Source organism: Rattus rattus, chromosome X (assembly GCF_011064425.1).
Source record: "Rattus rattus isolate New Zealand chromosome X, Rrattus_CSIRO_v1, whole genome shotgun sequence".
In the NCBI taxonomy this organism is placed as follows: domain Eukaryota; kingdom Metazoa; phylum Chordata; class Mammalia; order Rodentia; family Muridae; genus Rattus; species Rattus rattus.
In genome coordinates, this window is record NC_046172.1 from 123,004,211 (window position 1) to 123,016,361 (window position 12,151).

The following is a 12,151-nucleotide window of genomic DNA, read 5'->3' on the forward strand; positions in this document are numbered from 1 at the left end:
TGAGATTCAGTTGTGTGTTCTGTGTTCTTTAGCTCTTACTTATTCTGTCCCTCTGCTGTGGTGTTGTGTGTGTGTGTTAAAGTGACTGTACTTAACTATCTGTGGAGATGGGCTTCTGTGTCTCCCTTGACATTCTAGTGCATCTCCATTGCCTCATTTTTTGCTCAGCCACTCAATCCCTTTGCTTTTTTTTTCCCTAGAGTCTGCTCATATTGCCTTGGTTTTTGTTTTCCAGTGAGAAATCGTTGCCTTTAGTCACCATGGGTAGACTTTCTGCCCTGGGAATCCTACTCTTCTTTCAAGTTTGAGGGTCATCCTAGTGCTCTACTAGATTTGGGATTTATAGTGTGTTTGGGGAAGGTGATGGTAGTGAGCTGAGGCAAATATTCATAAGCCAGAAGTTGGCCATGCTGGAAATTATGATGGAAGACTAATGAACATTCATGGGGAAGAAGTTTCCACAACCAGAGGTATGTGAGTCACAGGGGTAACAGTGTTCTCCACCAGTGCCAGGAGGAACCAGGGACTTTTCTTGCTACATTTTTTTGCTCTCTCTCTTGACATCATACCTTCCTTTGAGCCCGTCTCACAATTCAGACTCTAGTGGATTTATTTTTGTGAATAGCTCTAACAAGATTCTTTTTTCCTACATGGGGAACAGTGTAATTATATCTTACTGGGGTACTGTTAGTCCTCCAAGGTCTTATCCTATCTTGAGCCTCCTTAGGCATAGGGTACTTCCGGACCGCTATTGGGGAGTCCTGTACTTTAAGTTCTACATGGACTGCGGGCTGATACTCAGCCCTGTCCACACCTGCTGTCTCTGCCCAGGCCTCAGGGAACTTGCAGAGCCACCTGTTCATTTCTTTATCTTTGGGTTGTATATGTTCAAAGAGTCTATATTCATCTTCTAGTTTAACAGTCAGGACTTGTATAGGCTCTCCTTTCCGTCCTTTAACCACAGGCCCTTTGTGGAGGAAGTGGATTTGGACCTCCAACTTGGTGAGAAGATCTCGTCCCAACAGTGGGTAGGGGCATTCTGGTATAACAAGGAATGCGGCCTATGCCTAGGTCCACCATTCTTCGGGTAGTCCATGAATATTGTTTGCTCTCAGTAGCTCCTTGGACCCATGATTTTTGGTGGAACAGGGGTCCATCAGTTTGCAATAAGACTGAGTGTTGTGCTCCTGAGTCCACCAAGAGACAGGTGGGATTCCCCTCCACTCTGACAGTTACCCTGGGTTTGGGGAGGGGGTCCGAACCCCATCCCCACTAATCACTATCTTCTTGCACCGCCAACACTCTGGGGTATGGGGTTCCTTTCTTTTTTTTGCTTTTTTTTTTTTTTTTTGGTTCTTTGGGCATTCTGTTGCCCAATGCCCTTTCTCTTTCCAGTATGCGCACTGATCTTTAGCCAGGAGTTTGCTTTTGTTGCCAGGTACTATCTTACGAGACTCTCGAGGCTCCCTGGCTTCTTTCATTACAGTAGCCAGGATTTTATGGAGATTTCTTTCCTGTCTCTTGTCCCTCTTTAGCTCTCTAGACTCTTGTTCTTTTTCTCTCCTTTTTTCCTTTTCTTCCTTCATTTCTCTGTTATAAAACACTTTCTTGGCTAACTGCACAAGTTCCCTCAATGTCTTATCTTGCAACCCTTCTAACTGTAACTTTCTCTTTATATCTTTGGCTGACTGGTCTATGAAGGTCACAGTAACAGTAGCCTTATGTTCTTCTGCTGTAGGGTCATGGGGCATGAACTGACAGAAATCCTCCATCAAACTTTCCAAGAACGCTGAGTGGGATTCCGTCTGCCCTTGGACCGTTTCTGTTACCTTAGCCAAATTTGTGGAGCGTTATGCTGCCCCACAGAGACCTGCCATCAGAGTCTGATGGTAGACCCTCAGGCGCTCCCTACCTTCAGGACAGTTGTAATCCCATGATGGCCTAGTAATGGGAAACCCGGCATCTATCTCACTGGGTAGAAAGGAGGGCCTCCCATCTGGTCTGTGTGCGTTCTTCCTAGCCTCAAGGAGGATCTGCTGCCTCTCTTCTGGCGTGAAGAGAGTTTGCAGCAACTTTTGGCAGTCATCCCAGGTCAGTTGGTAAGAGAAGAGAATAGAATCCAAAAGATCAGTCAAAGCCTGAGGGTTCTCAGAGAAGGAGTGGTTATGGGTTTTCCAGTTTTAGAGATCAGCTGAGGAAAATGGCCAATATTGGAGAGATTGGTTGCCTCAAACATCTGGGAGGCCATAGGCCTGGAGGGGTAAAATGGTGGGATCAGGGGTGGAATCAGGTGTCCCTACCTGCCTACTCAATGTTCCAGCTGCCAGGCCCTGCTCTCTGGTCGTGCCTGACTCTGGCCCCTGGGGAGCCAGTGCCAGTTGAGCCAGGGGAGCCGTGGGCTCTGGAGCAGCTGCCTCTCCTGCTACTGGGGGCAGAGTGCGGGGGGGTAGGGAGGAGGGCTAAAAGAAGTGGGTCTGCATCTCCAGAGGTTAGGATAGTCTTAGTCTTCTTCTCCGTGTCTGTTTTCACAGCACACACTCTCAACAGACTTGAATCTGAAAGTAAAACGAAAGGACAAACCCGCAAAGGGGATGAATAGACCAAGTCCTCCCAGACAACAATATAGGGGACCTGGTCAGGGTGCTGCCCTGATCCCAGGAAAATCTTGTCTTTAAACTCCTCTAACTTGTTTAAACAGAAGAGGCCCTTCGGTGGCCATCCAATTTGAAAGGATGGCCACTCCAGGTGCACAAAGTCTGCCCTTTCCCTTTTTAACTTCAACAGACAAATTGTGTGCCCTAGCTTTGACATCCGTCCAGTGGTCAAGGGTAATAGTCAAGGGAGTAGAAGTCGTCTGTCCCATCGTCTCATCCAAATTAAGCATCACAACAATACCACAGAAAACAAACAGGACAAACAAGACTAAAACAGGGCGTCCTACACACAATTTCCACAGAAGCCTGATACTTTCCGTACGAGGCAGCAGTTCAATTCTAGCTGCCACTGGGTTAAGAAGGACCATATCTGATCCTACTTCCCAACGGGATTCTGGAGTGTCCTCCAGCTTCCTGTGGGCTGTGACATCCCGGCACATCTACCTATCACAACGACCACCCAGACAGGTCTCTCTGAGAGCCCCAAAACCTGAGACCATCCACGAAGGGACTCGAACCACTTGGGACCAACTTGGTCTTGTAGATAGCATACACAGACAGTGGATGTAGACAACATAAAACAGAAAGTTAACACAGACCTGCTCAAGCGAACCTCTGATCTCTTCACCAAATGTGGGTCTGGAGGGAGCACGTTCCTGGCCAATGCACCAAATGTTAGACCTCCAAGGTCATAGCCTAGGTGTGCAACCCCACAGAACACACAACTCGATGACAGATCAATGCAATGGCAAGAGGTTTATTGATCGATGCGCGTGGGGTTGCTCAGCCTCACAGGGAGAGTCAACCCTAAACTCAAAAAACACACATCCTTTATACCCTCCTTGTAAGGGGGTGAACTACTATATTATGATTGGCCAGCAAAGCAGTAGATTAGCAGCATTAGATTTTAAACTCTTTGGTCAAAAGGGGAGGGGATTTTGGCAGTAAGGTTGTTGACAATTTGCGGTTCTTCTTGAAATTCAGCACAGGGAGGGGTAGGGGAGTTATATCGAGAACATTTCTTTTTGTTTTGTCTTAACCTAGCTTGGTCAGAATAGCCTGGTTATTCTGACTGCTACAACTTTGTTTTTACATTTTCAGAACATTGTTTCTACATTCCCAAAAACTTTGTTTCCACAGTACCACACATTATGTAGAGTCTCCCATTCACCTTTTTGTCCCAAGAGAAAATGGGTTAGCTATAGGCACTATATTACTGAATAAGTAGCAAGTTTAGCCCGCCTGAGGGCTTCAACTCTATGAGTTTTCCGTGTCCACCCACTTTTGGCTTGTCCTCCTGGCATCCTCAGCCAGCTCTCTTACAGCCCCTGAGAGAGCTTTAGGAGGGGGGTAGCACTGCCCACAGTGAGCTGAGCCCTCCCACATCATTCAGCAATCAAGAAAATATACCATAAAGCTTACTCACAGACCATTTTGGTGAGAATACTTTCTCAAGTGAAGTCTTATCTTCCAAAATGACTCTGGCTTAGTCATTTTGTCAGGACTAAATGTCAAGATAACATCACATGAAACATCCAGAAACCATACTAGTAGTTGCCACATGTATAGAATGGAGTAAAAAACTGGCCCCTGAGAGTCTTTTCAAGCACCTGACCATACAAATGTGAAAGCTAGCAGCCAACCATCGGACTGAGCACAGCGACCCCAATGGAGGCCTTAGGGGAAGGACTGAAGGAGCAACCCCATAGGAAGAACAATATCAACCAACTCAACAACCCTGAGCTCCCAGGGGCTACAACACCAAGCAAAGAGTATACATGGACGAATCCATGCCTCCAGATACATAGGTAGGAGAGGATGGCCTTATCTGGCATCAGTGGGAGGGAAGGACCTTGGTCTGTGAAGATTATGCCCCAGTGTAGGGGGATGGTAGGGCACTAAGGTAGGAGTGGGTGGGTGCACGGGGGAACACCCTCATAGAAGCAGGGGTAGGAGGAGGGAAGAGGGGGGTTGTAGAGGGGAAACTGAGAAGAGGAACAGCATTTGAAATATAAATAAATAAATAAAAGAACTAATAAAAACATTGAGTGAGGGAGGAACAAGGAATACCTAAGAGTACTACAATTTTTGTGTTTGATACTCCAGCAGTAGATTAATAATATTATGTACCTGTCAAAATTCACAAAAAATGACAGTATGAATCTGAAACAACCACTTATGGAATTCTGCATTCTGATTAGAAGAATATAACACAAATGCTTATTGTGTTTATCCCTTTTCATTGATTAGTTGTTGGGGGGGGTGTTGACTTCAGTGACCTTGGAAATGAGTAGAATCTTAACTATAACAAAATGCACTGTGCATAAGCACTGCATATTACTTGGTTGTTACTCACTATATGCGGGTCAGAATCCAGACATGGAAAAAAGACATTTTAAAAATAAATTAATAGATGAAGATAGAATGAGATACATTTCTCACTGTTCATGTGGGAAGAACGTTGAAAGCAAGCTAGAATGACCCCCAAAAGGTCTATATTTGAATATAGACAACAGTTTTATTTGCACACACATATGTTACACCTATGTCTGGATAGATATAGAAACTGTTACTGAGCTAAATATATACATCAGTTTTAGGACAGAGGTATAGTACCATTTTTTTTTAAGATGGAGGTATGTTACCTCTTTCTTTTAACTGAGAAGGACTAAAAACAGTTACAGTCCCATAACAATAGGGCACTCAGGATTTGGTTTTGCAATGAAAGAAATTTGAGATCCTTAGCAAAATAGTGGATTATAATGCTGGAGAAGGAAATATAGAAAATGAGCATAGAACATCTTCTAAGGACAGAAAAGAAGAAAGTGATTAGGAAACAATAGGAAGAAACCATCAATGTAACCTGAACAGTGGCAAGAATGAAACAAGATGACTAACAAAATGTGTAAAATAATATTAGGCTTGAACTCAAAGCAAAAATATAAAAATAGCCTAAAATCCATGATGATAAAAATAAACAGTTGGAAGAGTAAGTAAATGCAAACAGATAAATCTTGTATATGTAATTAGAATAATTTATGCAATTATTATCTACACCAGTAAGGAAAACATTGACTTCCTACTCATTAATGCTGGCTTCTTAAAAGTGTCTTTCTTACAATCATTATGTGTGCTGGAGGCAGAGGGGAATAGTAGAAGAATGTGTTTTTATAGTGGAGAAACCTGACAAACACTACCTCAGTCAGGTGATTGAAGTGAACATCAACAGGTGTAAGTCATTCTGATCGCAGGTTCCATTGATCGCAGGTTCCATTGATCGCAGGTTCCATTGATCGCAGGTTCCATTGATAGGGTACAATGAAAACGGAACTTTCTCTCCACGGTCTTCTTCCTTAAGAAAACTGTAAGTCCAATCAGATTATAAGAAAAAAATCAGACAAATTCAGTCCAGGTTCATTTAGCAAACTTTCTGAGTTACTTCTCAAAACTGCCAAAATTGTTACAAGAGACTTAGTTCTCTCAAAACCAAGAAGAACCTAAGCAGACAAGAGGACTGAATGTAATCCTGCATGAGGTCCTGCTAATTAGAGGGAAACTAAGGAAAATGGAAAAAGTCTGCATTTACGTTATAACAGTGTATTGATATTAACTCATTCATTGTGACAAATGTGTCACATTAATATAGCATATTAACCATAGGGGACATTTTTGTGGAGTGAATGAGTATTATTTTTACCATGTAATTTTCTAAAAGTCTAAACCTCTTCTAAAATAAAAATTTAACTGTAAAACACAAAAATAATTCTCACTCTAAATGGCCCTGGAGTGACCTGTAAAATGGTCACTATTCTTGTGATACAGAACACCTCACAAGCTCATGTAAATTTAGAAGTTCAGATCTTAATGTTTATAGCAATACCTCTGGAACTGTCTACTCCATTAAGGTTATACTACTCTGAAAACCCACCAGCTATCTAATAGAAGCAGTGTAAAACATGCTGAGGATATACTGATGGACTTGGTAGATGAAACAACGGATTGGACATGAGGTTAGTAATGTAAAATGCAGCTTGAATTTTTGCTGCACTTGCTTAAATACACAAAGGGCAACATTGAACTGAATGTTTTAGAAGTGAATTCTGTGATCATTGGACAGATCCAGCTAAAACACCCTCAGAAATGACACTCCATGCACAGAGATCCTGAAAAGAGTTTGTACAGAAAGAGGAGAGAGAGGAGAGAGAGAGAGAGAGAGAGAGAGAGAGAGAGAGAGAGAGAGAGAGAAGAAATGAATAAATAAAAATTTAAGAAGATAGACCTGGTGGCTCACACATATAGAAGCAAACACTTAGACAGATGTGGCATCCACGTGAATATCTAGGCTAGCATGGCCTCTATAAGTTTGAAGTCATCATGGTCTATATAGCAAGATCTGATCTCAAAATCCAAAACAACCAATCAAACAAAAAACATGTTAATAAATTCTGCATAAAATAAATGTAAATTTCAAAAAGCACTCCACAGATATAGCTGTTGCAGATCTATTTCACATACTTGAACATTGCTGAGATGAGAGAAGAAAACCAAAGTTTTGGAGATTTAAAATGATTAGTTCAATAATGTTGAAGTATGTACAGAAGAAACTAAGAACTACAACTATATCTTTCTAAGTCTATAGTCTGTTTTTCTCCTTTGTGAGTTAAAGGGTAAAGAGAAGCCATTCTTTTCATGCTAGGCAATAGAAATGAAAATTCGGTTTCTGGTTCTATATACTTGTTCATCTAGACTCTCTCCTCAGGAAGAAAGGAAGCATACCACCACCACCATCTGGCCTTTCAGGCCTGCGGCCTTTCACCACAACCTGTGTGAGCTACAGAGTGATTGATTCTTCACATCTTTAACCCATTTTTTAAACCCTTACTTGAGTTGCCAAGGGATGAAAGATGAAAAAGGGTCAAGCCAAGATTTTCTAAGGCAAATATCTCCCCAATATTGTCTTTCTCCTCCATCTTCCCTTCAGAAACTAAGTAGAGTCATCACTTCTCACAATCCTCTTGCCACCTTTGTTCATTTCCTACAGGAACCTTCTAATTGGCCTTCATTTTCAGGTGAGGAAATTGACAGAATGGTCAGAATGAAGAGTGGGACATGATGACATACTAGCACGTGGAGTGGCAAGAGGATAGAAAATAATGTGAAGTCCTGCCTCCTCCCTCTCCTCTTCCCCCTCTCCCTTCCCCTCCCCCCTCATGTGTGCCTGTGTGTGTGTGCATGTGCATTGATCACAGATTTTTGTATATTAGGGTCCCAGGACAGAATATTTATTGTAACTTCAGTTTGCCTCTGGAAACTAAGTAGTGCTTAGAAGAACTGTTTAAAATAATAGAAATTCAAGAACATCCTGGTGAGCATCTTCTGTAGTTTGAGAGTATATGTAGTAGACAAGTTCAGTATATTTATATTTGCTCCCTAATTCAAAATGGGCAGTAGATGGGAGAGAAAATTATTTCAGTCAGTTTTTTGAAAAAAAAAAAGCCAACATATGATTTCCTGATCATTATTATTTTTATTTTTACTTTCAGGTGATTTTATTGGCATTTAGACAGCCTGAGGTCTACAAGCCTGTAATTATCCAGAAAACAACTAAGTTGCTATTTTGCTTAATTATACAGGAAACACAAGGGAAAGGGAATTGTGGGTCTTTTTTTTTTAGGCTGAATTTTTATCCAATCTAAACTGTGTAAAATTTCAAGCCATTGCCAGGCCTGTGGACTTCGCAGTCTGGGTTTGTCTATGTGATTTGCAGCTTCTAAATCAACTACCAACCCAAATGGAACTGGGAATTACTGCACACACTTTATAAGCCAATTTGTATTGTAAAATATTTGATTACTTAAATACCTTTTCACAGAAGACATGAATACTTTACCTTTCTATGCTGAAAAATATAATCGAGCTGCTCAACCTCAGCCACCTCCATTTGCTTTTGCTGCCATAAAATCATGACTCAATGAAAAAGCCATGTAATTTGACTTAAAAGGTGATTATATAGCTCAGCTGAATTTCGTATTGTCTTCACTTTGTACAATTATACCACTATTTAGTAGGCATTCAAATGGAAAAGGGTATTTATCAAGTGAAGGCAAATCATGTTATATGCTAATTTGGTAAAAGTAAATGTGTTTTTTATGGTAAGTGCATACATATTTCATGTATCTTGGAACAATATACAATTATAAAAACACAGTTTTATGAAAGTTTAAAATGTCCACCCATGTAGAAATAATTCCTAATTTTAGGAAGGAAAAGCTATTAAGTAATCCTGGTTATGTAAGGGATTCCAACAAGAGCCTGAACAAGTCAATCTGAGATGACTGGATGAGAATCTCCTCTTGCTGATAAGACTTAGATTATGAACATCTCGGTGGTTACCATAATTATCATGAGTGAAGATAAAGGTTCTTGAGTAAATCTTGAGCGAAGGAAAATTCCTACTTTTATTTAACCACCATCACCTAAATAAATAAATAAATAAATAAATAAATGAATAAAAATAATTAATTAATTAAAATAAAGATGGAGTTGTGTGGAAGACAAAACAATAGCACTTCTCCTGAACTGGTAAATGTTACCTGTGACTTACATGACTATGAATGTAGTGTGCTTAATTCAATGAACCTTGGAAATAGAATTATAGTTTAGGGTCTGTAGATGGGACAGTTTTCCTAGATTATCCTTCTGTGTAATTGCATATAGTCTAGCTTATTTTCAATTGCTCTAACAGAAAACTCTAGGTGGCATAATCCACAGAGTTTCAAAGCTAATTCAAGATTTTAAAGGGTGGAATGCCCAAGAGCAAAGTATCAGTGCTATTTTTGTAGAAGGATCAGTTTCTTGCTGTATCACAACATGACAGAGAGGGGTCATGTGGCAAGATAGAGTAAACATGCCACAAAGAGTTGAATTTTAACATGAAGGCTTCTACTAGGATGAACCATTCATCCAGTGATGCATGAATGACCCCACCTTAAAATAAAATAAAAAAAAAAACTGTAAGTGTGAGGGTTAAGTATTATAGTGCATGAAATTGTGGGGACATAGTTAAGCTATTTCTTAATTCTAAACTGCTATTACGAACAGCCGATGGACACAGATACACATGTGCATATGCCTACATGTATGCATGTTACCCCTCCCAAACACCCACACATTCTAAAGAGAAAATAGACAAGAGGACATCATAATATGTAATTAATGTCATTTTCTCAAATATTACTTGAGGTTTCCTTTTTCTGAAAAAAAATCATGTTAGAAACTCTTTTGTTAAGATGTTTATATGTGTGGTTGGACTATTCATTCTTTAGTCACTGAGACATCCTAATCTAATATGTAACAAGAGTCTAAAAGCTAATCAATAATGGAACACAGATCTGCCTATGGAAATACACAGACTTCCTAGTAGAGGAAGCTGCACAAGACAGCAAGCCTCTAAAGGCTTGATATTTATTTTATGATGATTCAACTCTATGTGTAATTCTTTGTATTGTCACTTCCAATTGTTTTTGGAACTAAAATGCCAGGGAAAAATGCATTCATATTTGATAAATAGCTTACAGATTAGAGAGAAGATGTTTACTGAAACCAGGATTCAAAGCTTTTTTCCTGGTGATCAGAATAAACTACTAGATTAAGGATGACAAATCTGCACTGCTCAGACCATTGGAAGGTAACTGGACAGGGCTAGGCTAAGTTGTCTATGGAAGAAGAGTGGTTTTGCATGCTTGTGCCTGATATACAGCTCCGAAGAGGTTGCAACCATTTCTTTTTTTTTTAAATAGAGTAATTTTTATTGAAAAATTTTTCACATAATATATTTTTTTATTAACTTGAGTATTTCTTATTTACATTTCGAATGTTATTCCCTTTCCCGGTTTCCAGGCAAATATCCCCCTAATCCCTCCCCTTCCCCTTCTTTATGGGTGTTCCCCTCCCCATCCTCCCCCCATTGCCGCCCTCCCCCCAACAATCTAGTTCACTGGGGATTCAGTCTTAGCAGGACCCAGGGGCTTCCCCTTCCACTGGTGCTCTTACTGGGATATTCAATGCTACCTGAGGTCAGAGTCCAGTGTCCAGTCCATGTAAGTCTTTAGGTAGTGGCTTGGTCCTGGAAGGCTCTGGTTTGCTTGGCATTGTTGTTCATAAAGGGTCTCGAGCCCCTTCAAGCTCTTCCAGTTCTTTCTCTGATTCCTTCAACGGGGGTCCTATTCTCAGTTCAGTGGTTGCTCCAACCATTTCTTAACTCTATGTTTAATAGTAGAACAAGGGGACGAAAGAGTAGACAAGGGTCTCTTCTGATTTAATGGATAAGATCCATCTTCCACTTTCAGCTTCCTGTGTGTACACTACTTAATTGCTGAATGTTTTTTTTTCCTGAATTCTTCTTTTTCTTTTTTTTAATTTTTCGGAGCTGGGGACCGAACCCAGGGCCTTGCGCTTGCTAGGCAAGCGCTCTACCACTGAGCTAAATCCCCAACCCCTTTTCCTGAATTCTTAATTCTTTTTCTACTTCCATCCCATTGCACTGTGCAGGATTGGAAACTCAGAACATTTCCTTTGTGTTCTATGCTCTGGGTCCTGTTAAACAAAATATCTTTTATCTGAATGCTCTTTATTAAAAATATGTATCCCTGAACTCAAGCAGTATTACAGAGCAATAGTGATAAAAACTGCATGGTATTGGTACAGAGACAGACAGATAGACCAATGGAACAGAATTGAAGACACAGAAATGAACCCACACACCTATGGTCACTTGATTTTTGACAAAGGAGGCAAATCCATCCAATGGAAAAAAGATAGCATTTCCAGCAAATGGTGCTGGTTCAACTGGAGGTCAACATGTAGAAAAATGCAGATCGATCCATACTTATCACCCTGTACAAAGCTTAAGTCCAAGTGGATCAAGGACCTCCACATCAAATCAGACACACTCAAACTAATAGAAGAACAACTAGGGAAGCATCTGGAACACATGAGCACTGAAAAAAATTTCCTGAACAAAACACCAATGGCTTATGCTCCAAGATCAAGTATCGACAAATGGGATCTCATAAAACTGCAAAGCTTCTGTAAGGCAAAGGACACTGTGGTTAGGACAAAAGCGGCAACCAACAGATTGGGAAAAGATCTTTACCAATCCTACAACAGATAGAGGCCTTATATCCAAAATATACAAAGAACTCAAAAGTTAGACCCAGAGGGGACACAAATAACCCTATTAAAAAATGGGGTTCAGAGCTAAACAAAGAATTCACAGCTGAGGAATGCCGAATGGCTGAGAAACACCTAAAGAAATGTTCAACATCTTTAGTCATCAGGGAAATGCAAATCAAAACAACCCTGAGATTTCACCTCACACCAGTGAGAATGGCTAAGATCAAAAACTCAGGTGACAGCAGATGCTGGAGAGGATGTGGAGAAAGAGGAACACTCCTCCATTGTTGGTGGGATTGCAGACTGGTACAACCATTCTGGAA

The 12,151-nt window shown here is 40.6% G+C and overlaps 1 pseudogene; it reads right to left on the reverse strand.

Moving 5' to 3' along the window:
* Nucleotides 1–593: 593 nt before the first annotated feature.
* On the reverse strand, nucleotides 594–3,094 carry LOC116888194 (annotated as a pseudogene).
* Between the last annotated feature and the right edge of the window lie 9,057 nt (nucleotides 3,095–12,151).